Genomic DNA, 26357 nt, shown 5'->3' with positions numbered 1-26357 from the left:
TGTTTTTGGGATCTTGGCGCATGTAAACTGGCTGCCTTATTTCCGACATTTAACAGTGATTAAATTTAAAATGTACTCAATTGCACATAAAGGAATTTGAGTCATATTGGCATCATTTAACCAACTTAAAAACTGTAAGACTCTGCCCCTCCTTTATACAACAATTTGCTCATTGTAAACAATACAAACCAGTTGATATTTTCTTGGTCAAATAAAAGTAAAATACTGTGGATGCTAAAAATCTGAAATAAACAGAGAATGCTGGAGAAACTCAGCAAGTCTCACAACATTATCTACAGAGAGAAGCAGTTTAACGTTTCAAGTATGACTCTTCTTCTTGAATTCTGAAGAAGAGTAATTCCAAAATTGAAGTGTTAACTCTGTTTTCCTCTCCACACACGCCGCTCCTGGACCTTTTGAGTTTCTACGGTATTCTCTGGGATATTTTCTTGGTATTAACTTATCTCAGCTGGTAATGTTGAAGCTATTGAGAAATTTATGAACTCTTGTCAGGTTTCAATTGGCCAAAAGGAGTACACAAGTACTCACTTCAATGACACATTCCTGTTTACTTTAGTCCTAAAAGCCGTAACGAAAAATTGACAGAGAAAAGACTCAGGAACTCTCAACTGGTAACTAAACAGGAACCACCTGTTTAGCAGAACAGATCACTGGTAAACTTATCATTGTCTGTCTGGCTAGGATCACCCTAGCTATTAATGGTGTGTTAAGAAAAATCCAAATTCTATTACAGAGGGCAATTGAGTTAATATTCTGGTCGGATCAAATCAAAGAATGTGAAATATCTTCTTTATCCAAGCCTGCCTAATATCTGATAACATACATAAATGATCTTTAGAGCTGAAAATGTGTTGCTGGAAAAGCGCAGCAGGTTAGGCAGCATCCAAGGAGCAGGGGAATCGACGTTTCGGGCATGAGCCCTTCTTCAGGATCTTTAGCCTAGTGACAACAATAGCAATTTTCTTTCTGCTGCTCTCATTGCAGTGAATCACTAACACTCAGTAGGAAACAATTTCCTTAGGTACTCAGTGAGATGCTACAGCTATGGGTTTGCATGGTTAAAGTGTAGACAAGAAACGGGCTAAAATTATTTACCGGGTAAAAACAATGACTGCAGATGCTCCACTCCACCCTCCCCCGACCTATCACCTTCATCCCCTCCCCCACTTACCTATTATACTCTATGCTACTTTCTCCCCATCCCCACCCTCTTCTCATTTATCTCTCCACCCTTCAGGCTCTCTGCTTGTATTCCTGATGAAGGGCTTTTGCCCGAAATGTCAATTTTACTGCTCCTCGGATGCTGCCTGAACTGCTGTGCTCTTCCAGCACCTCTAATCCAGACTAAAATTATTTACCTGTTGACAACAGTGAATTATAGACAAGACCATGTCGAAACATAGAATCCCTACAGTTTGGAAGCAGATCATGCAGCCCATTGAGTGCACACTGACCCTCTAAAGAACATCCCACCCACCCTTAATTTCCCATGGCTAACCTTTAAAATGACTTTAACACCAACATGTATTTCAAACCAATTAATTCCCACAGCTACTTCAACTTCACCTCCTCCCACCACATCCCGCACCCCCCCCCCCCCAAAAATGCAATTCCAGATTCCCAATTCCTCAGCCTCCACCGTATCTGCTCAAAGGATGAGCGATTCCACTCCAGGACATTCCAAACAGCCTCCCACTTCAAGGTCCATAGCTTCCCCTCCCCTGTGATCAACGATGCCCATCTCCTCCATTTCCCACACCTCTGCCTCAACAGCCCCCAGCCACCTGATCACCCACAACAAGGACAAAGTTCCTCTGGTCCCTCACATTCCACACTACTGATCTCCAAATCCAAAGCATCATCCACTGCTATTTCTGCCATCTGCAATCTGACCCCACCAACAAAAGATATTTCCTTCCCTATCCCCATCTGCTTTCCATAGGGACTGTTTTCTCGACGACTCCCTCATGAGGTCCACACTCCCCACCAACCTCACTTCCACACCTGGCATCTTTCCCTGCAGCTGCAGGAGGTGCAACACCTCCATCACACCTCCCCTCTTACATCTGTCCAAGATCCCAAAGAATCATTCCAAGTCCAACAGAGATTCACCTGCATTTCCTCTGACCTGGTTTTACTGCATCTGTTGCTCCTGATGTGGTCTCCTGTAAATCGGAGAGACTGAGCGCAAACTCGAGAACCAGTTCAGGGAACATCTATGGTCCACACGCTCCAATCAACCCCACTTCCCCGTTGCTAGATATTTCTACTCCTCCTCCCACTCCCCCAATGACATGCCCATCCTTGGCCTTTCCACCGTCAAAATTAGGCCAAATACAAACTGGAAGAAGAATATCTCGTCATCTGCCTCAGAGGCTTACAAACCTATGGCCTCAACAAGAAGTCATTAAATTCCAAATCTCCCCCTTCCCACCTCATCCCAGGTCCAACCCTCCATCTCCACCCCACCCTCTTAACCTGACAATCTTCCTGACACCCACATCCACTTCACCCACCCCCCACACACTGACCAATCTCACTCAATAACTGTATCCAACTATCTCTCCCCCAACCCCACTCTCCTCCTTCTATTTATTTCTCAACCCCTTCCCACCACCCCAGTCCTAATGAAATGTTGATTGTCCTGCTCCTCTGATGCTGTTTGACCTGCTGTGCTTTTTCTAGCTCCACATTTAACGACTCTAACCCACCTAGCCTGCACACCCCTAGACAAGATGGGCAATTTAGCATGACCAATCCACCTAACCGACACAGCTTTGGACTGTGGGAGAAAACTGGAGCACCTGGAGGAAACCCATGCAGACACTAGGAGAATGTACAAACTCCATATAGACTGTTGCCTGAGGCTGGAATTGAAACTAGGTCTCTGACACTACGAGGGCAGTGGTGCTAACCACTGAGCTACAGTGCCACACTAATAATAGCAAATTATTATCTGTGAACAGATGGGAACAGTGGAAAAGCTCTTTGAGATATGGACTAAGACCATATTTTGCACATATACCTCTTCGTTTTCTCCAATGGGGAACATTTGGGGAGATGGCACTTCACAACAGTCAATATGCTTAAAATAAAGTTATGTGACTCATTTAACTCAGTTTGTAAGACTTGTCTTTGACAAAATGCCTCACTTCCCCACATCAGCATGTTGTCTGATTTGACTACCTTCCCTTGTCTTCTGCCTTTTTCTGTTCTCTTTCTGCTTCATTACGTGTGCCTGTCTCTGTGTTTTATCTCTTTCCGTTCATGGCTAGAAAAGTAAAGCCTGCCAGATCCCCTGCTGAACACCCAGGACCAATGATTCTCCAACACAATGGCTAGAAGTCATTTATCAAGTATTAAGACAAGCTAGTGAAGAACCCGTCACCAACAGTACGTAGGGAAACTACATCAAAGCTAGCTGATTAGCATAACTGCCTATCATTTCAAAGCCCAGTGGATTAAGCTCGTGTGAATACAATGCTTTAAAACAGTACTTTTAACATTAACGTTTTTCTTTCCAAATGAATTTAAATGGTCAAAAGATCACTTTAGCACAATTTAGTTAAACTGGAAAGCAGAAGCAAATGTGGTGTGGCACAAGAGGTTAATTGAAACTAACAGAACACCATTTTTAAGTCTGTAACTGAGATTCTGTTTTAATTGGAAAAGTCTTGCTGTAATTGAATTCAGTGGACTTCTTTTCATACTGTTACAATTAGAAGGCTTATAAGATTATTACTTGTAGGAATTGTATTTTTAAATTTAGAGTAAATGAAGAGCATCAAGAAAACTGGCCCACAGTCTGCCTGACAATAAACTTTGGTGCTTTGATTGTTAAAGATCAAAGGAAGGCTTGGGTTTGTTTTACTGAGAAGAAGATGAAAAATATTGGTGCTTTGAGACAGACACACTCATTCCTGAGAATACCATAAGTAGCCAGTAAGACACCCAAAGTCACAGTAAATGCTCTTAGTATCAGGCTATAAACAGTTGTGCTATAAATTAGTCATTGACTTCCAAGAGGAAAAGGAGTTGACATCAAAGATAGTTAATTAGCTTTTCTACACAGATCTTGGATTAATTTATTTCATGTTGCCACGGGGAAGGGAGCAGAGCACATTTTTTTGAGATTAGGCTACAGGTTTCCCTACAAATCCATGAAGATCACTGAAAGACAGCAGCTTTCGTTTGGGTACAGTCTTCAGCCATCTGGGGAGGAGAGAACAAGCAGTAGGTGCAGCAAGTCCTGCACTGAACCTGATTATTCACAATGTAGAACCTGGGTAAGAGTTTGTACTCACACTGAGGAAACTGAGTTGAAGAGGCTAAAAATAGATTGACTCCAGTCAGTTCTGGAGTCAGAGGTTACTCAGTTGACAAAGTGAAAAATAAGCAATTGGGAGCAGAGAATCATTTTGAATTGGCACCTGGAGGATCATTAGTTCATTTCAGAAACCATGTAAAATATAAACATAGCAGAAAATTTTAGTCATGTTAAAAGTTAAATGGGAACCTCTCTGGAGTTTAAAAAAAACATTGCCTACAAAAAGAAATTGTGCTTAGTTACCATATATATTCGAGTAATAGTCAAATGTTTTTTGACTACTTTTTAAGGTTAAATTTATGGTGTCGACTATTACATGGATACTACTTTTGCTGTCAAATTCATACTGTATCATTAGCAGAATCCCAACTGATCACTCAACAAATAAAGAGAGGAAAGAAAATATGGTAATTTTGAAAACCCAGAGCAGAACTCTACAGCCAGCGGACTGCCAGACCAGGAGCGGAGTGAAACAACCAGCAGACTGGAAAGCTGGAGCAGGATGTGACGGCAGGCACACTGACTCATAAACATTGATCTGTTATCTGTGAAGAATTGGCGTCGACGTTTACACCAGATGTATGGTAAATTCCAGACTAATTGGCCAAAAATAGGGGGTTGACTTTTACATGAGATCGACTATTAGTTGAGTATATATGGTAATAGTGTTTTGTTAGGCATTTATCTCAGCAAAGGTGTTAAAATATCCTTCATTTAGCTATTAACTGGACGTTTGACTTTCTGTCAGTAGAGAGTGTAACAAGACGAAAGATGAATATTAACCCACCTTGCCAAGCCAAGAATGCATAACATGGCTAGGTTGAATGCTTAGGTATCCACTAGACTATTGAAAAAGCTCAATTCTGGGGAAAATATTGCTTGATTGACAGTTGTGACAAATGCACAACATGCATTTACATAAGATTCGAAGTGCTTGTAGTATTTCCTGTGGATACTTGAAAGTGTCTGGATGATTGATACTTTTATTGATTTGTGGAAAATTGCATTATTTTTAAAGGTACATTGTGAACCATAGTTTGCACAGAAGTTAAGAAAGTTGGAAGTAACTAAATAGTGACTACTTTTATTAAAGCATTTCTATACATCCAATTGACACTACAGTGTTCATTGCTGCTATACAGTATACAGGGGGTGAATGGGCATTGAAGCGCCATAACTTTTATGGGTGAGCATAACGGTCTATCAGGGAGGTGGATGGCAGTCATAGTTTGACATTGGGAGGAGGACCATTTCAATTCATCTTTCAAACATTTCCCTTATGCAGACTATTGTTCACAATATGTAGATAAGAAGAAAGAAGAGTCGGTACTATCTGGTTTGGGGGACTGCCTCTAATAGGCAAAGAACATGCTCCGAAGACAGTACCTCTTCCTGGCTGAACTTGTAAACACGTTTTTAATAGGATGCTGTAAAGATTATGTTGTTTTATTTTTTGTGTTTTTTTTAATAGACTGAAATTAGAAAGGAAATGTTTTAACCAGCAATTGCAAGGATTGCTACATGGGTTGAAAGCAAACAATTTAGTTTGCATTGTGAACATAGTTTGTACAGCTGTTCACTCAAATTTGTGGTTGCAGACAAACTGAAGCCAAAGAATTTTGTACGAATGGAGCTTTTGTTGGCAACAAGTTATGATTGTTTATGGACTAGTGACCAGTTATCAGTGACAAAGGTCTTCTGGCTGTCAACAATGACGTGAATTGTTATCAGGTAGCTGAACAGCCTCAGGCTGTGAACAAGATACACGGAAGCTGTTCAGATGAGCACCAGCCCAGGACTCTCTGTCTCTCTGTTCCTTACAAAAAAGCCACTTTAAGCCTGAAGAAGACTAGTTTATCTTTCCTTTAGCACTTGCTGTAAGCTGTAAGCTTTTGACATTTCGTCAAAAGTCAGAGAACTTTAAAAAAAGGACCAGCCACCCAGTGCCTCTTGTGAATCAGTGCAAACATCTGCATAAAGGAAGGCAAAGAATCAACGTTCTGATCAGTATAAGAACCAACTCACAAGGTCCTGTGAACAAAGACTGAAGGTATAGTACCAGAGGACTGTAGGGCTACTTTCTCATCAAAAGGACACAACTGGTGATGGTTTAACAAAGAGTGACCACACATCAGGCAAGGTCGATTAAGTAGTGCCTTTCATGGTAACTTCAGCTAGTACAGTCAATACATTCAACAGAACCCATTCTTTTGGTCTCACCCAGAACTGCAAACAAGCCATCCAGACAACTGAGCTAACTGACCAGTTGAACCAGCTTTTAGCAAGTTCAATTGACCCAGTGTTATTTATTTATTTACTTGTGGTGTATAAGCTGCCTGCATCACATCTGTAAAATGGAAGCTCGCAGGTAGGTAAGAAGGTGGCATACTGGACACCCAAGGCATTTTACATACCATAACCCACACCCATCCCTGCCAATAAAACACCTACCATGGACGTGTAATATCCACCCCATAGTTTTATTAAGTATTAAGCCATCAAAGGTAAAAGTGAGGGCACAGTTTTGCGAATGAATAGCTGCACAATTGTTGTGACAAATGGAATACCAAAGGACAAAGGTTTGGTTGTTTAAGAATGCAGTTATAAGTAAATTGAGGGGTTTTTTTGTTCATGGGGTGAGGGCATCACTGGCTAGGTTTGCTTGGCGAACATTTATTACCCATCCCTAAATGCCCAAAGGGCAGTTAAAAATCTGTCAAAAATCATTGCTGTGTCTGGAGTCACATGCAGGCCAGGCAAGGTAAGGATGGCAGTTTCCTTCCTTAAAAGACATGAGTGAACCAGATGGGATTTTTTCTGACAATCAGCAATAGATTTATGGTCACCATTAGACTCCAAATTTGTATTGAACTCAAATTCCACCACCTGCTGTGGGAGGATTCGAATCCAGATCCCCAAAATATTACCTGGGTTGCTTGATTTACAGTGTACTGATAATACCATGAGGTCATTACCTCCACAACACTGTACTACAATATATTTGCAAGTTGAGCTTTCAGTCAATAGTGACACGATCAAGAGTGCGTTGCTGGGAAAGCACAGCAGGTCAGGCAACATCTGAGGAGCAGGAGAGTCGACATTTCGGGCATAAGCCCTTCATCAGGAATGAGGCTTATGGGCCGGGGCTGAGAGATAAATGGGGGAAGGGGGTGGTGGGGATAGGGGGGGGGGGAAGGTAGCTGAGAAAGTGATAGGTGAATGAAGATGAGGGAGAAGGTGATAGGTCAGAGGGTGGAGTAGTGGACAGGTCCGGAGGGTGGTGTCGTGTTGGAGACTTGGGACTAGGATAATGTGGGAGCTTCCAACTCTGCAGTCCTCACTTTTGCCAAGTTAATAGTGACACCCATAAGATTACAGATGCTGAAAGTGTTGAAGCCATAGAGAAATTTAAAACGAAGGATGAGAATTTTTACAACAAATTATTGTTTGACCAGGATCTAATGAACATTAGCAAGCACAAGAGGATAGGGGATGAGGATGTTGATGATAGGGATCAACTAAGTCTTTTCTCGAGACCAATGTTGTCGATCAGCAATTATGTAAACAAACATCTTTGTAACTATAATATATAAAGTTGAGGATCTTACCTAAATCATAAACAATATGCCTGCCCTCTTCTGCTTTGAATGCTGATATTTACCCTGAAGTAACTGGTGATTCTCCAAAATTGTAGCAGGGAGAAAGTTCAAGACTTTTGTTACTCCAAAGCAGCAGTTTGGATCAATGTATCTACCTGGTGCAGAAAATACAGCGAGTAAAGTTCCAAAAGCATTTTTCAGCAGCAAATTAAATCCAAAGTACATGATTACAAAAATAAATGCCTGTTTCCCAAACAAAATACAAAATACATCAAGAAATTTGTAGAACAAATCATGTTTGTACTGTTTGATTATCTAACTTCCTATTATAAAAATTACAGGAAGCGTGTTTTGGTAACAGCCTTTAGTATTGCCCCTTGCGATTCAATCTTTAAATCTTATCATGTGAGCAGTGAAAACATGATGGAATGTTCTCAACTTGTGAAGTACATTTAGCCATTAATCAGGTGACTAAAAGCTTAAGATTAGTTTGAAGCCTGACAATGTCTGAAGATAGAGCAGGGATTTAATTGTGGATTTTATTGAAGACTCAGTTTAACTATGTAAATGACTGCATTTAGTAGGGTGGCATACTTCCCTATCATTGTCTATGACCCCAAATAACTACTTTACTATGAGATTATATCACATTGGGATTGAATTATCAGACCACATGTTTCTCACCAATTGTTCAAAGTGTTTGCTTTTTTTATCATATTTTCTCAGTAATGTAGTGAGGTCCACTTCTGCAAGAAAATAAAAAAATTAAAATATTTTTTGAATGGTAAATGGAAACATTTGCGTTCAAAGAGACCTGTGTTTCTTGTTCGTGTGTCACAGAGAGTTAACATGGAGGTAGAGCAAATAATTAGGAAGGTGAATGCTTTGTTAACTTTTTCCACAAAGAACTTCTGGTATTAGACTAGCATTACTACAGTTAGACACAACATTAGTGAGGCCAAGGAGTGAGTAGTCTGTGTAGTTTTGAATTCCTTGGAAGGTCTTAATTGCCCTTGAGAGTGCACAGTGTGTTCATTAGACTAATTCTTGAGTATTGTCCTGTACAGAGAGATTGATTAAGTTAGGTCTTTTCTTCAAATGATGTGTGCCATAAACTGCAAACAATGGCATTTACTCATTCGACACCAGGTTATAGTCCAACAGATTTATTTAAAAACACAAGCTTTGGAGCCTCGCTCCTTCTGAAGAAGGAGTATCTGAAGAAGGTGTGAGACTCGGAAAGCATGTGTTTCCAAATAAACCTGTTTAGACCATAAGCTTGTGTGATTTTTGACTTTGTTCACCCCAGTACAACACTGGCAACTCCACATCAAAGGCACATATGGCAGAGGTAGAGGTCATATGACTACAGCAAGCCAGCCAATGCATGAAATATAATTGAATTTTTCAAACATTCTCTTCTTCATAAAAAGAGAAAATTTCATTTGCTATCATTTTCAGTTACAAGTTACCCAAAATATAGGGTCAACAATGAAAATGATCATTTGTTAACAAAACTTCATGATAATTCAAGTCAGCTTCACTTCAATCAGTTGCTACACATACACAGAGTTTAAATCATGTAAGTCTCCTCATTGTCATGTGTGTGTATAGGTGTGTTCTCATTGGTTGGTCACCTGGTATCAGCTCATTCCTAGGGTGATTAATTTGCAATTCTGGAAACTGCCATTCCCATGGCAAATGCTGTTGTCATTGTAACTTGTTGCTGATCTATTTCTGTTGCTGGATGACCATGATCCTCTGGGCTTGGTCATTCTGTACACTGTGCTGGCGATTAAATCACACCCTAATGATCAGCTGGCTGCAGTGAAGGCAGCTGGATGTCTGCAGTCATAGAGTCATAGAGATGTACAGCATGAAAACAGACTCTTTAGTCCAACTCGTTCATGCCAACCAGATATCCTAAATTAATCTTGTCCCTTTTGCCAGCATCTGGCCCATATCCCTCTAAACGTTTCTTATCCATCTACCCATCCAGATGCCCTTTAAATGATATAACTGTACCGCCTCCACCACTTCCTCTGGCAACTCATTCCATATATGCACCACCCTTTGTATAAAGAAGTTGCCCCTTAGGTCCCTTTTATATCTTTCTCCTCTCACCCTAAACCTATGCCCTCTAGTTCTGGACTTACCCACTCCAGGAAAAAAACCTTGTCTATTTATCCTATCCATGCCCCTCATTATTTTATAAGTCTCTCTAAGGTCACCCCTCAGCCTCCAATGCTCCAGGGGAAACAGCCCTAGCCTATTCAGCCTGCCCCTATAGCTCAAACCCCAATCTTGGCATTATCTTTGTAAATCTTTTCTGAACCCTTTCAAGTTTCACAACATCCCAGTCATGATGATATATCTCATCGTTCATATTCACTATACACAGTCAAAGTGACAACTGCTCAACACAAGTTCTAACTTCCACATGGTCTGAATTGTTGAGCATGTCGAATGTTTGTGCATTGACTGGTTCTCCACTGTTCAGCTGTGGCAATGGCTCATCAGTTTCATCAAGGTAAAATGTGGCTTTATGTCTAAAATCAAAATACTGCGGATGCTGGAAATCTGAAACAAACAAAAAATGCTGCAGAATCTGAGCAGGTCTGGCAGCTTCTGTGGAGACAGTAAAAGAGTTAGTATTTTAGTTTGATATCAATCGAAGGCCAACTCAGTTTCTTCAGTGTTCTCTATGTTTGTTTCTGTCATTGCATCTTGACTTTGTCACACATGCCTGCTAATATTTGTGGCTTCAGCAGTCTTTTCACTTTCAGAAGAGTAGTTTGGATGTGGCATGGCATTCATCTTTGGACTGGACTATTTTCCAAGCCTTTCAGGACACATATTTCTCCATTCAAAGACTGGGTTTTACAAGTCTATACTGGATTAGTTTAATTGCTTTATAATCCCTTCACTGTTGCCTCAGCCTTTCTGTTTGATTAGGGATGGTGTGGAGATGATGTATGGTATTGAATTTCCAAACCCTTTATGAAGTACCTGAATTCTTCATTCACAAATTATGGGCCATTGTTACTCATCACAATATCTGGAATGCTGTAACAAGAGAAGTGTGGTTTCAGGCATTCGGCAATCTCACTGATAGTCTTTGACATCAGATGGTCTAACTCCAGGTAGCCACAATACTACAGTTCTGAGACACAGATACCTGTGATGGCAAAGAAGTCTATTGCAAGCTTCATCCACGGTCTGACTGGGATGTCATATGTCATTAGCATCTCTTCAGCTTACTTAGTCGGTATTTATTACTGTATGGTTGATCTAGTCCTTCATCCCATTGTCAGTATCAGCTTCCTTAAACTAGACTTAACTCCTTGATGACATGTATGCTTCAATTACTTCAACAGCTCTTTCTTATCTTGCTAGGGATAATGTCTCTATGTCCTTTACACTAGGTGACAATTGTGCTATCTGCACCACCTGGACAGCTGCATTTTATTGGATAGTTTGCTTGATTTGCACAAGATGTTTGTCTTTCAGAATAATGTCTCTGATATGTTGATGTATTCCGGAGATTATTTACCTTTTACTTGTTGGATTGAAAATTTCACGGTATCTTAGCATCCTTAACTTAATTCGTACGGAATATTGCTCTCAACAGCATGCTGATAATGTGTGACTGTTCCCTTTGCTTGGATTTCACACCCAGATGATATCTTTGCAGCCACAGGAACAAGCTTGTAGATGTTTTTGAACAGATAGAAGCAGTTTGAGGAGCATGCTTTGAAGTGGATTGCGGTGAGACTCCATTTTGACTTTGTCTCTCTTTAACCAGGCAGTGTTTTGCAACTAAGGACAATAGTTGGGCCCTTTTCTCAACACAGGGGTGTACAATCATTCAGTTTGCTTGATGTAACTGCACTTACTGCACAAGAGTTTCTCCAAGCCCCGCCTCACCGACATTATATTGTACAATGATTTCATCATTGAATCTGTACTGGCATTGTCATCAGTAATTGTTTGATCTGTGGAAAAGTTGCTTCTTGTACCACTGCACATACTTAGCAGTGAGTTTTCAGAGTTTACACCCAGATGATAAACTAAGTAAGAACTTTTCTAAATATCACATTGATTGATTGATTGATTGTCATGTGTACCTAAGTACATTGAAAAGTTTTGTTTACAAGCAATAGAGGCAAATCATAGTAAGCAAAGACATATAGATCATAGAGTGAAATAAAACTAGAAAGAAGCAAACCAGTTACATTGTACAGGACATGCATTAGACAAGATCAATATTAGCAAGATCAGCATTATTTGAAGTTAGGCAGTCCATTCATCAGTCTAATTATGGGAGGGAAGAAATTCTTCTTGAACCTGCTGGTGCGTATGTTCAGGCTTCTGTAAATCCTGCTGGATGGAAGAGGTAGTAGGAGAGCATTACAGAGGTGCGATGGGTCTTTGATGACATGGGAGGTTCATTTCCATGATGATCTGGGCTGTGCACACAATCTCCTTTTCTATCTTATGGTCCTGGACTGTTGCCATAACAGGCTATTATGCTTTCTATGGTGCATCTGTAAAAGTGGACAAGCCACATTTCCGACCCGCTTCAGGAAGAAGAGGCATTGTGGGACCTTCTTGACCATCACATTTACGTAGGAAGTCCAGGACAGGTTGTCAGTTATTGTCACGCTCTCCACCCTTTCTTTCTGAAGTCAATGACCAGCTCTTTAGTTTTGCTGACATTGAGATACAGATTGTTATCATTGCACCACGGCACCAAGCCCTCGATCTCCTTTCTGCATTCTGACTCATCGTTGTTTGATACCCATCCTACCACGGTGGTGTTGTCAGCAAACTTGTAGACTGCATTTGTTTGGAATCTGGCAACACAGTCATGAGGGAATACAATAGGGGGCTGAGGACACATCTTTGGGGGGGGGTCCGGTGTTGAGTGTGTTCATGGAGGAAGTGCTGTTATCCATCTTCACTGGTTGCAGTCTTTGGGTCAGGAAGCTGAGGATCCAGTTGCAGAGGGTGGAGCTGAGACCTCGGTCTCAGAGTTTTAAAATCAGTCTGGAGGTGGAATGGTATTGAAGGCAGAGCTATTGTTAATGTGCAGGAGCTTGATGTAGGTGTCACTGTTTTTCAGATGTTCCAAGGATGAGTGCAGAGCTAAGGAAATGACTTCTGCTGTGAACCTGAAACATCAGTAGGCAAGCTGGGAGACTATAGTTGATGTAGGCCATGACCAGCCTATCGAAGCACTTCATGACTATGGAGGTCAAATTCACTGGGGGGGGTAGTCATTAAGGCACGTTGAATGTGCTTTCTTAGGTACAGGGATGATGGGGGCCCTCTTGAAGCAGATGGGGGCTTTGGCTTGTAGGAAAGAGAGGTTGAAGATGTCAGTGAATACATATCTAACAACTAATTGCCTTGCTTTCACATTTGTCAGTTGTTTCATTATCTGCTATTGTTTTCACCTTGTCAGGACAAAGGTGAGGTTCTTTTGCAATCGGTATATGACCTACATATTTGACTTCAGAATTTTTCAATTGCCTCATTTTCTTTCTCATCTTCGGGCTCATCTATTAGCTTTCTCTAGTAAATGCACTCAATTCTGAGTGAGGTCTGCAATGATTTCTTTTGTTGTGTCCCTGTATCCATCGGCTAGTTTCACTTTCACGCTGTCTACATTGAAACTGTTCTGGAATCATAGAAATAGTTATGTACCACAATCCGTAACTGCTAAATGTAATCTAGAACATCGCTAAAAGAACTGCTTTCATCCATCTTTATTGCCAGTGACCATCAACTGGATCAATAAAAGGAAAAAGTATTTACTTTGATGAGTCATGGTAAAATTTATTTAATGGTTGGCATAAAGTAGTAATATCTCTTCAAAGCTTCATTAAAATATTTTCATTTGCGTTTCTAAGGAAGTATTGAAGAATAGTCATAACGGACTCGAAACACTAACTCTGCTTCTCTTTCCATAGATGCTGCCAGAACTGCTGAGTTCCTCCACTATTCTCTGTGCTTTTTCCCCTTAGTGTTCTAGTTTTATTTCATCACTAACCTGATTTAATCTAACCTGAAGGATTTGTCAGTTTCTTGGCGACTCCCTTCTTTTCCAGCTCTTCCATCTTGTCTTTCTGGCTGGATTTGAGGTAGATGAAACCCTCTTTGGCTGTATTAGTCTCACATTCTTATCCAATTCAAGATAATATTCAGCAGAAAGGCATCCAAGACCTGCAAATGCTCTTTATTTAAAAAATAACTCTTTCTACACTTTTAAAAGCAAGCTACCAGCAATTATTCTAAGTGCATTAATAAATGAGAAAGGAATAATTGGTAATGTTGTTGTGGGAGACCTCTTGGGGATGAGGGACCATAATATGGTAGAATTCTCATTAAGATGGTATTTGATTGTGAAACGAGGTTCCTGGATCTTAATAAAGGTAACTACAATAGTAAGAGGCATGAGTTAGCTATGACGGATTGGGAAATGCTACTGAAAGGAATAACAGTGGATAGGTATTTGCAAACATTGAAAGAGTGAATGGGTGAGTTACAAAAACTGTTTATTTCTGTCTGACATAAGAGTACAAAGAGAACAGAGGCTAATCCATGGCTTACAAGGGAAGCTATTGCCTATATTGGATGCAAAAATGAGGCATTCAAATTGGCAAGAAAACGCAATAGATCTGAGGATTACGAAGAGTTTAGAAGTCAGCAAAGGATGATTAAGGGATTGATTAAGAAGGGGAAAATAAATTATAAACTTGTGTTTAACATAAGAACTGACCATAAAAACTTCTATCAGCATGTGAAGAGAAAAAGTTTGGTGAAAAATAATGTAAGTCCGTTACAGTTAGAAAAAGAGGAATTTGTAATGGGGTAAAAATGGCTGATGAACTAAATTCACACTTTGCTTCTGTATTGCAAAGAAGGACATGAATAACATACCAGAAATGAGGGGGAATGCAGGATTTAGTGAGAGGAATGAACTGAATAAATTTGTATAAGTTTGAAAAGGTATTGGAAATATTGATGGAATTGAAGGCTGGTAAATCCCCAGTCCCAGAGTACTTAAGGAAGGGGCCCTAGAAATACTGGAGGTATTGCTGGTCATCTTCCAAGATTCCTTAGACTCTACAGATTGGAAGGGAGCTAATATAACCCACTATTTAAAATTGGAAGGAGAGAGAAAACAGGGAATTACAGATATTATTTCAGTAATGACGATTATGCTAGAGTCCATTAACAAGGATTTCATAGCACAGCATTAAGAAACCACTGATAGAATCAGATATAGTAAGCATGGATTTACAAAAGGGAAATCATGCTTGACAAATCTTCTGGAATTCTGTGAGGATGTACCTACTGGAGTTGATCAGGGAGAGCCAGTGGATGTGATTTATTTGGTCTTTCAGACTTTTGACGAAGTCCCACCTTAATGTGTAAAAGTAAAGTGCACAGGATTAAGGATGATGTACTGAGATGGATATAAAATTGCTTAACTGACAAGAAAAAAAAAGTATGAATAAATGGGTTGTTTTCCGAATGGTTAGCAGTGGCCAGTGGAGTACCTCAGGGATTGGTACTAGGAATCCAGCTATTCACAATAAATGTTAATGATTTAGATTAGGGAATGAAATGTAATATCGCAAAATTTGCAAATGACACAAAATCGAGTGCAAGGATGAACAAGGGGGAGGGTGCAGAGATGTTATAGTGTGATTTGAAAAGGCAGAGTGAGCAGCCAAATGCATGGCAGATGCAGTATAATGTGGATTATTGTGAAGTTATCGAGTTTAGTAGCAAAAATAGGAGGGCAGATTATTATTTGAATACCGTAAATTGAGAGAGTGGAATGTTCAATGAGACCAGGGTGTCCTCATGCACCAGTCACTGAATGTAAGTGCACAAGTGTAGTAAAGAAGACAAAGTGTATGTTGCCCTTCATAGTAAGAGGATTTGCGTATAGGAACAAGAATGTCTTGCTGCAATTTTGTAGGGCATTGCTGAGGTCACACCTGGAATATTGTGTACAGTTTAGATCTCCACACCTTAGGAAAGATGTTCTTGCTATCGAGGGAACGTAGCAAAAGTTTACAAAATTGATTCTGGGGATGGCAGGACTGACGAATGTGGAGAGATTAGGTTAAAATTGCATTCATAGGAGTTTAGAAGAATGAAGGAGAGCTCATAAAAATCTATAAAATTCTAACAGGACCAGACAGATTAGATACAGGACAAGTGGTCCTGCTAGTGGGGAAGTCCAGAATCAGGGATCATATTTAAGGATAAGGTATTAGCCTTTTAGCACTGAGATGAAGAGGAATTTCTTCATACAGTGAAGAGCGTGAATTCACTTCCAGAGAAAGTGGTTGAGGACAAAACAGTGTACATTTTTAGGAAGAAGGCAGATATAGCTCTTGTGGCTAAAGAAATCAAGGGAAATGGGAGAGTTGGGATTAGGATATTGAGCTTGATGACCAGCCATGATCATACTGAATGATGGAGCAGGCTAAGAAGGTCAAATGGCTTATGCCTGCTCCTATTTTTGTTTCTATGTAAGTGCTGGTTACTCTGTTGTTTGTGGAGTGGGGGATGTTTAATTGCAGATAGACTAGCACTAGGAAATGTGCATAAAAAGAGATTTAGTTGGCAGAAAGTAACTGATTGATCTGTGGAGTGGTGACTAGTTATCAATAGAAGAGGCCTCCTGCCTGCCAACAGCTATGTGCTTGGTTCTCAGGCAGCTGCACAGCTTGTGGGTGTGAAGGTTTGATCTGAAGCCATCTGACCTCTGAAAAAAAGGATTCAACGCATTTTTGAATACCTTACATGTGAAATGATCTGGAGTTGTTCTGATTCAATGAAATTCTGTGTCCAATATAAGAGTTTAAGCAAAATGAAAATGTTTGTAAAATACATTTTTACAATTTCATGATTAAATTATACTTTTTGTGTATCTTTTAATGCTTTCTGCAAAGCTGCTATTTCAAGTGTGTCCAAGAACCTGAATTGTATTTCATTTCTTTGTCTATTGCTAGGAGTTTGTGAACTAAATGTGGATTGTGCACTGTGTGTATGCAGCACATCTATTTTCCCAGGTGTATCAGATGACATAGTTTTCTCAGATTCTGATAATTTCTTTTCAGAGATTCATGGGGCTCTCCACAATTAATATTTATATATCAACAAACACCAATTAAACTGATTGCCCAGTTATTGTCGCATTGAGATTTGTGGAATCCCAACTACAATTCAAAGATACTTAGTTGGCTGTAAACTCCTTCTTCAGAACTGTGAGATGTGATATATAAATATAAGTTTTTTTTTCTTTATTCTCAAACACTACAGGACAAATTTCAATATCCTTATTCAGATGAAGTTTTGTGTTGAGAAGTCATTTAAGTAGTTGCCTGAAAGTGAGTCAAAAGTAACTCTGAATTACAGTATATGCCTAATGTATCTTGTGTTGTCTTTCAAGAAAGGAGCAAAGGAGTTGACTCTGGTGTGATTCCCAAACATGTGCAAAGCATGTTTCTTTCCTCCTTTAAGTCAATCCTTAAAACATTGGGAATTTAATACTCTTCTCCCCTAGCGTTACCTAATGTGACTCAATGTCCAGGGTAGAAATTGCTAGATCAACTCAGCAAGTGGGGCAGCATCTGTGGTCAGAAAGCAAAGTTAACATTTACGTATGGTAACCTTTCTTCAGAACTCTTCAAGGTTACGTGATTTAAAGCACTAACTCTGTTTTCTCTCCACAGATGCCGCCAGACCTGTTGAGTTTCTCCAGAAATTTCTTTTTATTTCAGATTTTCAGCATTCACATTCTTTTTTTTATTCTTCTGTGAAAAGCCTTTGGTGCTTTCACCTGTGTTAAAGGTACTAAATACATATGTGTTATTGATATTAATATTGTCGTTCTGTCTCTTACTGAATGGAAACAGTATTAATGGCCAATTTTGATTTCTTTCAATCAGCTGCTCGTGCATTCTCAGCAGTTCATTGATCGGATGGAGTGAGAAGTGTAATGCTGGTGAAATAAAGAGGAGGGCAGAGGAGAAGAAATCTTGAAACAAGCCACGTAGGGCTACCCACTAGAGGATGCATGGCTGATCTTTTTCTTAAGATGAAAAGGAAGATTCATTATTTTATAAAGACTTTTGGCAAGATCTTCATCCTTACTATTCCATTACAGTTACAGTTACAGAGGATAGTGAGCAGTACAAGTAATGGCCATAAGAACTTCAAAATTACAGTGGAACTTAGTAACTTCATAGCATCCCAAATTGCATGAGATGTTGAAGTTCTCACCCCTTTGTGGTGAGAGCCAGCACTAGGTAATTCAAGGTCTTGTCCAAATTGACGGTAGTCTGATCATCCTGCAAAGGCAACAATCTCAAAGGTAACTGCTGTACTATCAACATTGCCCTACCTACTCTTCACAAACAACCTACAGAGACTGATCCATATCAGTCTTCATGGAGGAAGATACAGAAAATCTCCAATGAAGACAAAGCAACCAAGAAGCTAAGGCATTGAAAAAGATCAGTATTAGTAAGTAGTCGGCACTTGAATAGCTTCAGAGTGGTGATTGAGATGGCTAGAGAAATAATGGATGCATTGGTGATGATTTTTTAAAGCTCTACTGATTCTAGAAAGATTCCTGCTGACTGAAAATGTAAATGTAACCCACTATTCCAAGATGGCGTTGGCATAGGATGCTTCAAACGGAGCCCGTCCACTCTGTCCATTTCTTTCTTTTTTTGCTCTCTTTGTGTTTCTTTTCTTCACTGCAGGGCTCCTGTTGACCCAATGAGGCATCCCCACCGGCCCATGGTGGTGTCTTGACTCAGTCTCTCGCTGGCACATGGCAGTGTCTCGGCAGCCCATGCTGGTCTCTCGGCCCGGTGAGGCAGTGTCTTGGCCTGGTCTCTTGGCTTAGCATGACAGTATCTCAGCCCAATCTCTTGGTGGCCCACGGTAATCACTCAGTCTGGAATGGCAGTGTCTCGGCCTGGTTTCATTGCCCGGTGTGGTTATTTCATGACGTGTGAGTTGGTCTTGCCTGAGCATGTTCTGGAGATACCAGGAGAACAGGAAGATGGCAGCTTTAGCAACAGCAGCAATAGCAGTGTGGCCCAATGTGGGCAGAAACAGCAGTGAGGGAGCCCCCCCGGTATCTGCGGCAGTGGCATTGAGAACTGCAGCTGAGGTCTCCCAGAGTCATAGAGATGTACAGCATGGAAACAGACCCTTCGGTCCAACCCGTCCATGCCGAACAGATAATCCAACCCAATCTAGTCCCACCTGCCAGCACCCGGCCCATATTCCCTCCAAATCCTTCATATTATATACCCATCCAAATGCCTCTTAAATGTTGCAATTGTACCAGTCTCCACCACATCTTCTGGCAGCTCATTCCACCCTCTGCATGAAAATGTTGCCCCTTAGGTCTCTTTTATATCTTTCCCCTCTCACCCTAAACCTATGCCCTCTAGTTCTGGACTCCCCCACCCCAGGGAAAAGACTTTGTCTATTTATCCAAACCATGCCCCTCATAATTTTGTAAACCTCTATAAGGTCACCTCTCAGCCTCCGACGTTCCAGGGAAAACAGCCCCAGCCTGTTCAGCCTCTCCCTGTAGCTCAAATCCTCCAAACCTGGCAACATCCTTGTATATCGTTTCTGAACCCTTTCAAGTTTCACAACATCTTTCCAATAGGAAGGAGACCAGAATTGCATGCAATATTCCAACAGTCGCAACATGACCTCCCAACTCCTGTACTCAATACTCTGACCAATACAGGAAAGCATACCAAACGCCTTCTTCACTATCCGATCTACCTGTGACTCCACTTTCAAGGAGCTATGAACCTGCACTCCAAGGTCTCTTTTCAAAGATTGTGCTCTTTAACTTTATTCCTTTATTTTTCTAGGTTACATTAAGAAGGATTTTAATGTTAACTATCACCTTATTTCTTTATTTTTGTATTTATTCTACAAAAGTAATGCTTAACATTTTAAACTTTGCTTCTTTTACTTCATTGTACCTCAGTTTTTTGCACCTAAATACCTTTGTATCTAAGATCACTTTGTGTGTGGCAACATTATACACTTTTCCCCATACTCCTATACTTCTGTACTTGAGTACATGTGACAATAAAATCTAAATCTACTTTTGAAGCGAGGCAGAGGGAAAGTGGAGAACTACAGACCTATCGGTCTGATGTCAGTAGTTGTAGAGTCTATTATAAAGGATGTGACAACTTCACCTTGAGAAACAATGGTAAATTGGGCAGTCAACTTGAATTTATGAAAGGGAAGTCAAGTTTGACAAACCTGTGGAGTTATTAATAAGGCCCCACACAGAGGGTTCCTGAACAGAATTAGAGAATAGCATCTGGGGTAATACATCAAAATGGGTTGAGAATTGGATTGCGATCAAAAAGCAGAGAGTAGGAATACTTATTCAATCTCAGGATAGCAGGCCAGTGGAATACCATAAGGGATAGTACCAAGATCACTCTATATCAATGATTTAGATCTGGACATCATGTGTAACATTTATAATTTATTGATGACCCAAAACTATATGGGAATGTAAGTTTAGGAGTTTTAGAAGGGGACTTGAATGGACAACAACATGGCACAAAAATACAAAGTGAGTATTTGATTTGGGACCACTTTGGTAAATGAAAACAAAAAAGTAGAATGGGTTATATAACCCAATGAGCAGACAGTCTTTGCAGAAGCACTAACTGGAGTCAGGAATTCAGATATGGGGAATCCCTGATGCAGATGAAATAGGAATTCCTGGCAAAATCTGATGGAAAATTCCCTTGCATGTGGACCCCTCCAAAAAAGCATCTAAAGTCAGACATTTCAGAGGGTTCTGACTCAGTTAAACCTCAAAGTTACCCAGGGAAGTTGGAGGATTAAAAACGTAGTCTAACTCCTGGATATCCATGAAACTACTCCGCTTATTCATCACTAAGCCCTTCACCTACACTTCCCCTAACTCCTTACAGTCCCAGATCCTTGACATGACCCAATTCCACTTACTACTCCATCCACACTCAACATGACACATCCTCCCCACCACCCCATGTTTGCCTGACCTCTCTCCTGACCAACCCAAGCAAACCAGCACATGACCAGAGGCGGAACTCCTGCCAATTGGCATGACCCCACCCCAGACCTGTCACTATCTTTTCACTGATCTGATGCCCAGGCCTAATGACCAAATCCCTCACCCTCAGTCTGAGTTACCCCTAATAACCTGACCTCTCTGGACAGGGCACCAACCCTATTTCACATTGCCAGTCTAATGCCACTACGAGCCAGACCTCAAATCTGTCAATACCCCTCTAGAAACCTCTAATCTGTCAATACTCTTCCCTCCACCACGATTCATCCCTGGCTAAATCCATTCAATCTGGCAAACACCGCATCGAGCTTGCTACCCAAGTCACTCACTTGGCATCATACCCAATTGGCACCCTTACTCCTCTCTCATGTGTGAACTTACCACCACAATTACTTTACATTGTTACCCTTTGTCAGGTGCTTCCACAATAATTGACTATGATGTTGCAGATTTAAATCAAAACTTGTTGCTGCAAAAAATGATGTGATTTTTGAAAGATCTGTTGCACTTCTGGATTCCTGGACAGGTTCATAACAGGAGGGCTGTGGCCTAGAAATTTCCGGGGCAGAAGATATTTAAAAGTAAGTGGATAATTTTAATCAGATCAGGGTCAGAAATACTTAATTCCTTAACTGGAATATCTGAGCCAATATTTCTCAAATGGTGAGAGCTTGAGAAGTGTTGAGTCCAAAGGAACCTGTGGGTCCTTGTTTATGAGTCACTAAAGGTTAGTATGCAGGTGCTGCAAGCCATAGGAGGCTAAATAGTGAGGTGGCTTTCATCAGTAAGAGATTTGAGTACAGAAGTAAAGATTGTTACTGCAATTATATGAAGCTGAGACCTGGAGTGTTATGTACTCCATATCCAAGTAAAGGAGTGCAATGGAGATTCACCAGATTAATCCCCTGAACAGCGTGATTTATTTATGAAAAAAGATTGAGAAAGTGGGCCTGTATTCTTTCAAAAAAAAATTGCAAGGACTGTCAATGCTGCAAATCAGAAACAAAAATAGAGATTGCTGTAAAAGCTCAGCAGGTCTGGCAGCATCTGTGGACAGAAATCAGAGTTAATGTGTCAGGTGAGAAAAGGTCACTTGACCTGAAATGTTAACTCTAATTTCTCTCCACAGATACTGCCAGACCCGCTGAACTTTTCCAGCTATTTCTGTTTTTGTTGCTGTATTCTTTGAAGTTCTAAGAATGAGTAGTAATCTCATTGAAACCACCCCCCTACAAAATTTCTGACAGCATGTGAAAGGTAGATGTAAATAGAATGTTTGCTCTGCCTGGTGAGTCTACTACCAGAGGACATGCCCTCAGAATAAGGGACAGATCATTTAAAAAAAGAGCTGAGGAACATCTTCACTCAGACAGTGTCTTTAGAATTTAATTCCACAAATGGTTCTGGAAGCTCAATCATTGAACATGCTCAAGAAAGAAATCTGTAGATTTCTGGTGACTAATGACATCAATGAAACAGCAGGAAAGTGGCACTGCAGTAGATGATCAGCCATCATCTAAATAATTGACAGCAGAGACTCAAGGGGCTAAATGCCTACTCCTGTTCCTATGATCCTAAAATCACCATGAAGCTGTTGGAATCAAGTGCTGCTGAAATGACAAATAGTATAATCTAAGTTCTGCTGGTCTTTAAAATATTCCACTAGAACCTGATGTTAGATGTACAACTGGATGGTACAGAAACAGCCTTATCGTCAATGATGGGGTAAGAAAATCACTGTTGGTATCATCACGATATTGAAGTCAGTCTTATATTCTAGATGATGACATTGGAGCAGGGACTAGATGTAAGTGACAGCAACTACGGATAGAGAATATGGATTAGTGTCAGATCCCTGATGAAAAACTAAAGCTTCAGGTAGTCACTGCAGAGGTGCAATAAGGAGAGGTTGCTGTCTAAGATTTTTCAGCCATAGTCCACCTCTTGGGTTGTGTGCCTTAAAAAGAATGTACAGTATATCAAGAGTATTAAAATGTTTGAGGTACCTCAGCGTGGAACATAGCGTACAGAGGATATAGAATGTCTATTGCACTGTCTGTAATTTCCAATTTGAAACATTTTGTTCTTGGATTGTACAAGCTGACATACATTGTATTTGGTAAATACTAAGACAATTACTGTAGTGCAACATGCTATTTTAGGACAAGATCAATCTTTCTGCAAGTTCAGTAATATTCAAGTCAAATGATTTTTAATTGTATTTGTTTACGGATTTATGACTAAAGTATATTTTTGAAAATAAAAACAATGCTGGACCATTTCTGAGCATGAGAGGAGAAAACTGAGGACTTGCTGGAATTGGGTATGGACAGCTGAAGGAGAGTCACCATACAGCATAAGCACTTAAATGATTCAAATGATCATGATGGTTTATGTGTTTTGTGGTTTACTGATGCTAAATGATGATGGAAAGACATGCTAGCATTTTAGCTACATCATACCTAACTTAAATACATGCTGCTTTGAAGGGTTAAAGCACACACACACTCCTGCAGATCCATACACTCACACAGACTCTCTCTCATACACAATCTCTCTCTCATATGCTCACACATACACTCCCACACTCACACACACCCTCTCAGAGACTTATACCTCTTTACACTCACACACATACACACACTCTCTCACAGACACTCATGCTCCCCCCCCCCACACACACACACCCTCACATACAAACATATAAGTTTGTGGGGTGAAATTGTACTTGCAGAATTACATGTTATTTTGCTCAAAAACTGCATGAATCAATGTAAGATTCTGTAAATCCTTTTTTTAGAAATATAATCAGTCTGAACATTGGGGCACAGACAGCCTCACACAGGGCACCTCACACCTTCAATGCATTATCTGGGCCAACATGGCACCTACTGTTAAAGTTCACTTGAGAATGTAACTTTAAGAAAGTTCTGGGATTTACATGTGAAAGAACTGAAACCAACATGGTCATTCTAAAAGATGAGAGACTTCTCAAACAATCCAGGTATTTTTCCATATATAATTTCAGTTACATCACACTGTAAACTTTTACTATAAATTATGTGTCCCACAAGCTTATACTCCACAATCACTTGATGAAGGAGAAGCACTCCAAAAGCTAATGCTTCCAAATAAACCTGTTGGACAATAACTTGGTGTTGTGTGATTTTTTTAACTTTGTACACCCAGTCCAACACCAGCACCTCCAAATCATGCTTTCAAGGGGGCATTGCTTCAGAGTTTTTTAGTGGTTCACTGAGTTAAAGAAATCACTCCAGTAGTCATTTTCAATGGGATTGTGTCATAGGTTATTTCTTTTTGAATTGTTGCACTATCTATAGTATCTGACTGCTTAAGAGTCAAGTCATCCTTCTTTGAAATGCATCTCAATTTGCTTTTCAGATGTGACCTCAAAACTATTGAGTAGAGACAAATGTTGTAGAAAGACAATGGAGTATCGAAAGAAAGGAAACCCCAAACATGCACTTTCTTTTGAAGTTGTGATACAGACCAGTTACAGCGATGTGAAGTGGGAATACCAAGAGCTACAGCATATTACTCTGAACAGTGTTTGTCGATCACTTCCATTCCAGCGTCAATGTCAATCAAGCTACAAAAACTAATCTCATCACCAAAAGGTGTCTTTTTAAAGCAATCTAAAGACGTAGGATTAATTCACTGCTTTCCCATTAAGCCAACTGGATAAAAGAGAAATCACTATGGAGATGTTTTCAGAACTCTGCACCTTATTATAGGTTTCAATTATTTCAACTCCCTTTCAATGTTGAAGGAGCAACACTTCTTTTCACAAATGCAAGCTATTTGATGCTGGTTCCTAAGGATACAGGAACATACGTGGAAGATGCTTTTACTCTCAGTAGGTTTAAATTGTAAATAGAACTAGTCAAGTTTTGCCCACATGAATTGAATACTCCTCTTTGTGTGAATAGCACAAGTTTATACAGATTGAATTTAGAACGAGTGCATCTGTCGAAATACTGGAGTGAGTGAAAACAGTTGATGTGGTGTAGATTTAGTAATAATCATCCTTAGTTGTAATTCGCTAAACTTGGAGGATGGAAAGTAAGTAAATGCAATACTACACAACTGTCTGAACCCATGACCCTTAACATAAATAGTTAAAACAAAACCACCTTTTAGTTCTAGTTCTCTTCTGCAACATTCCTACTGCTGTTTGACAGAAAATCCACAAGCTTTGGAAAGCAGATAAAACATTTGAACAAAGCATCCCTGCACTCATTCCACTTGAAGAATAATTGCTAGTGGAATGTTTGTGGCTGCTTCCAGCTGGAAACCATTAAGCATCATCGCAACAATTTGTAGCCGTACAAAATAATTAAACAGATATTTTTCAAGTCCTACTACTGTGTATGCCCACATTGTTATGCTAAATAATGCATTCCTAAATTAAGAAAATGATTCCATTTTAAACAGATCAATATACTCCATGAATCTTCTCTTCTTCAGCAGTTCCTTAACATTGAGGATGACTTTCTTCCACCCTATTCTTGTCGGTCCTGAGGTGGCTAAACAGTTCAATGCTGGATTAGAACACCCTAATGCATGAATAGGCGGACCAGTGTGATGCTCGAGTTTTCACACACTCTACTGTTGACCCTGGCCTTTGCTTGTGCCTGTATCGCTCTTGTCTTGCATTCAGTAAATTTAAACACTCACTGATCAGAAATAAGGCATTTGGTAACTGAGTCAGCTTATCTCACTTGGCAAAATGCAACCACTGGCTTAAATTTCTAGCCTGGGATATTTTAATCCTGAACGGTATTAACTATCACTCATTAACTTGCAATGATGGTAGAAAGTTACAGGCAACAGGCTAGGCCTCGCTGCCTACCACCTCATAGTAAAGTGGCAGGAAGATGATGTCAGTAAAATCTTATGAGAGGGGAAGGAGGAAAGAGCAGGGGAGGCCATGAGCTTCGTTATGAGAGTTGAGGAGGATGCCTGCTCCTCTTGAAACCACAAGCGGAAACACCTTTCCTTTCATGGAGGGCAATCTTCTCACCTCCTGCTGACTTCCTCCAACAAGGCAGGAAATGCATCATTGATTCATGCCTCAAGTCTTTAAACTGATGAGGTCCGAATGAAATACTGATTCATGCAAATTCACAGACTCTTGCTTCTTTAATGCAGCTAACTAGTCACATGAAAAGTACTGCATGTTAAGCAAATACAGGGAAGTCAGAACAACGAGAGAAATCATTGACTCAGATTTTCTTTGTGT

At 40.2% G+C, this 26357-nt stretch overlaps 1 protein-coding gene across 2 annotated transcripts in view; it reads right to left on the bottom strand.

The window, feature by feature from the left end:
- LOC140482229 (myosin light chain kinase, smooth muscle-like) overlaps positions 1 to 26357 on the bottom strand; it is a 430871-nt gene that overhangs the window by 348722 nt on the left and 55792 nt on the right. The window contains exon 2 of one of the 2 annotated variants that reach the window (XM_072579340.1): positions 7957 to 8102. The exons of the other annotated variant lie outside the window; for it this stretch is intronic. The gene's annotated coding sequence lies outside the window, so the exon portion shown is untranslated. The remainder of the gene's footprint in view (positions 1 to 7956; positions 8103 to 26357) is intronic. 2 annotated transcript variants of the gene reach the window in all.

This window comes from Chiloscyllium punctatum, chromosome 10 (genome assembly GCF_047496795.1).
Source record: "Chiloscyllium punctatum isolate Juve2018m chromosome 10, sChiPun1.3, whole genome shotgun sequence".
NCBI lineage: Eukaryota > Metazoa > Chordata > Chondrichthyes > Orectolobiformes > Hemiscylliidae > Chiloscyllium > Chiloscyllium punctatum.
Note: the sequence above shows the minus strand (reverse complement) of the source record. Positions and strands in the feature narration are given on the sequence as shown.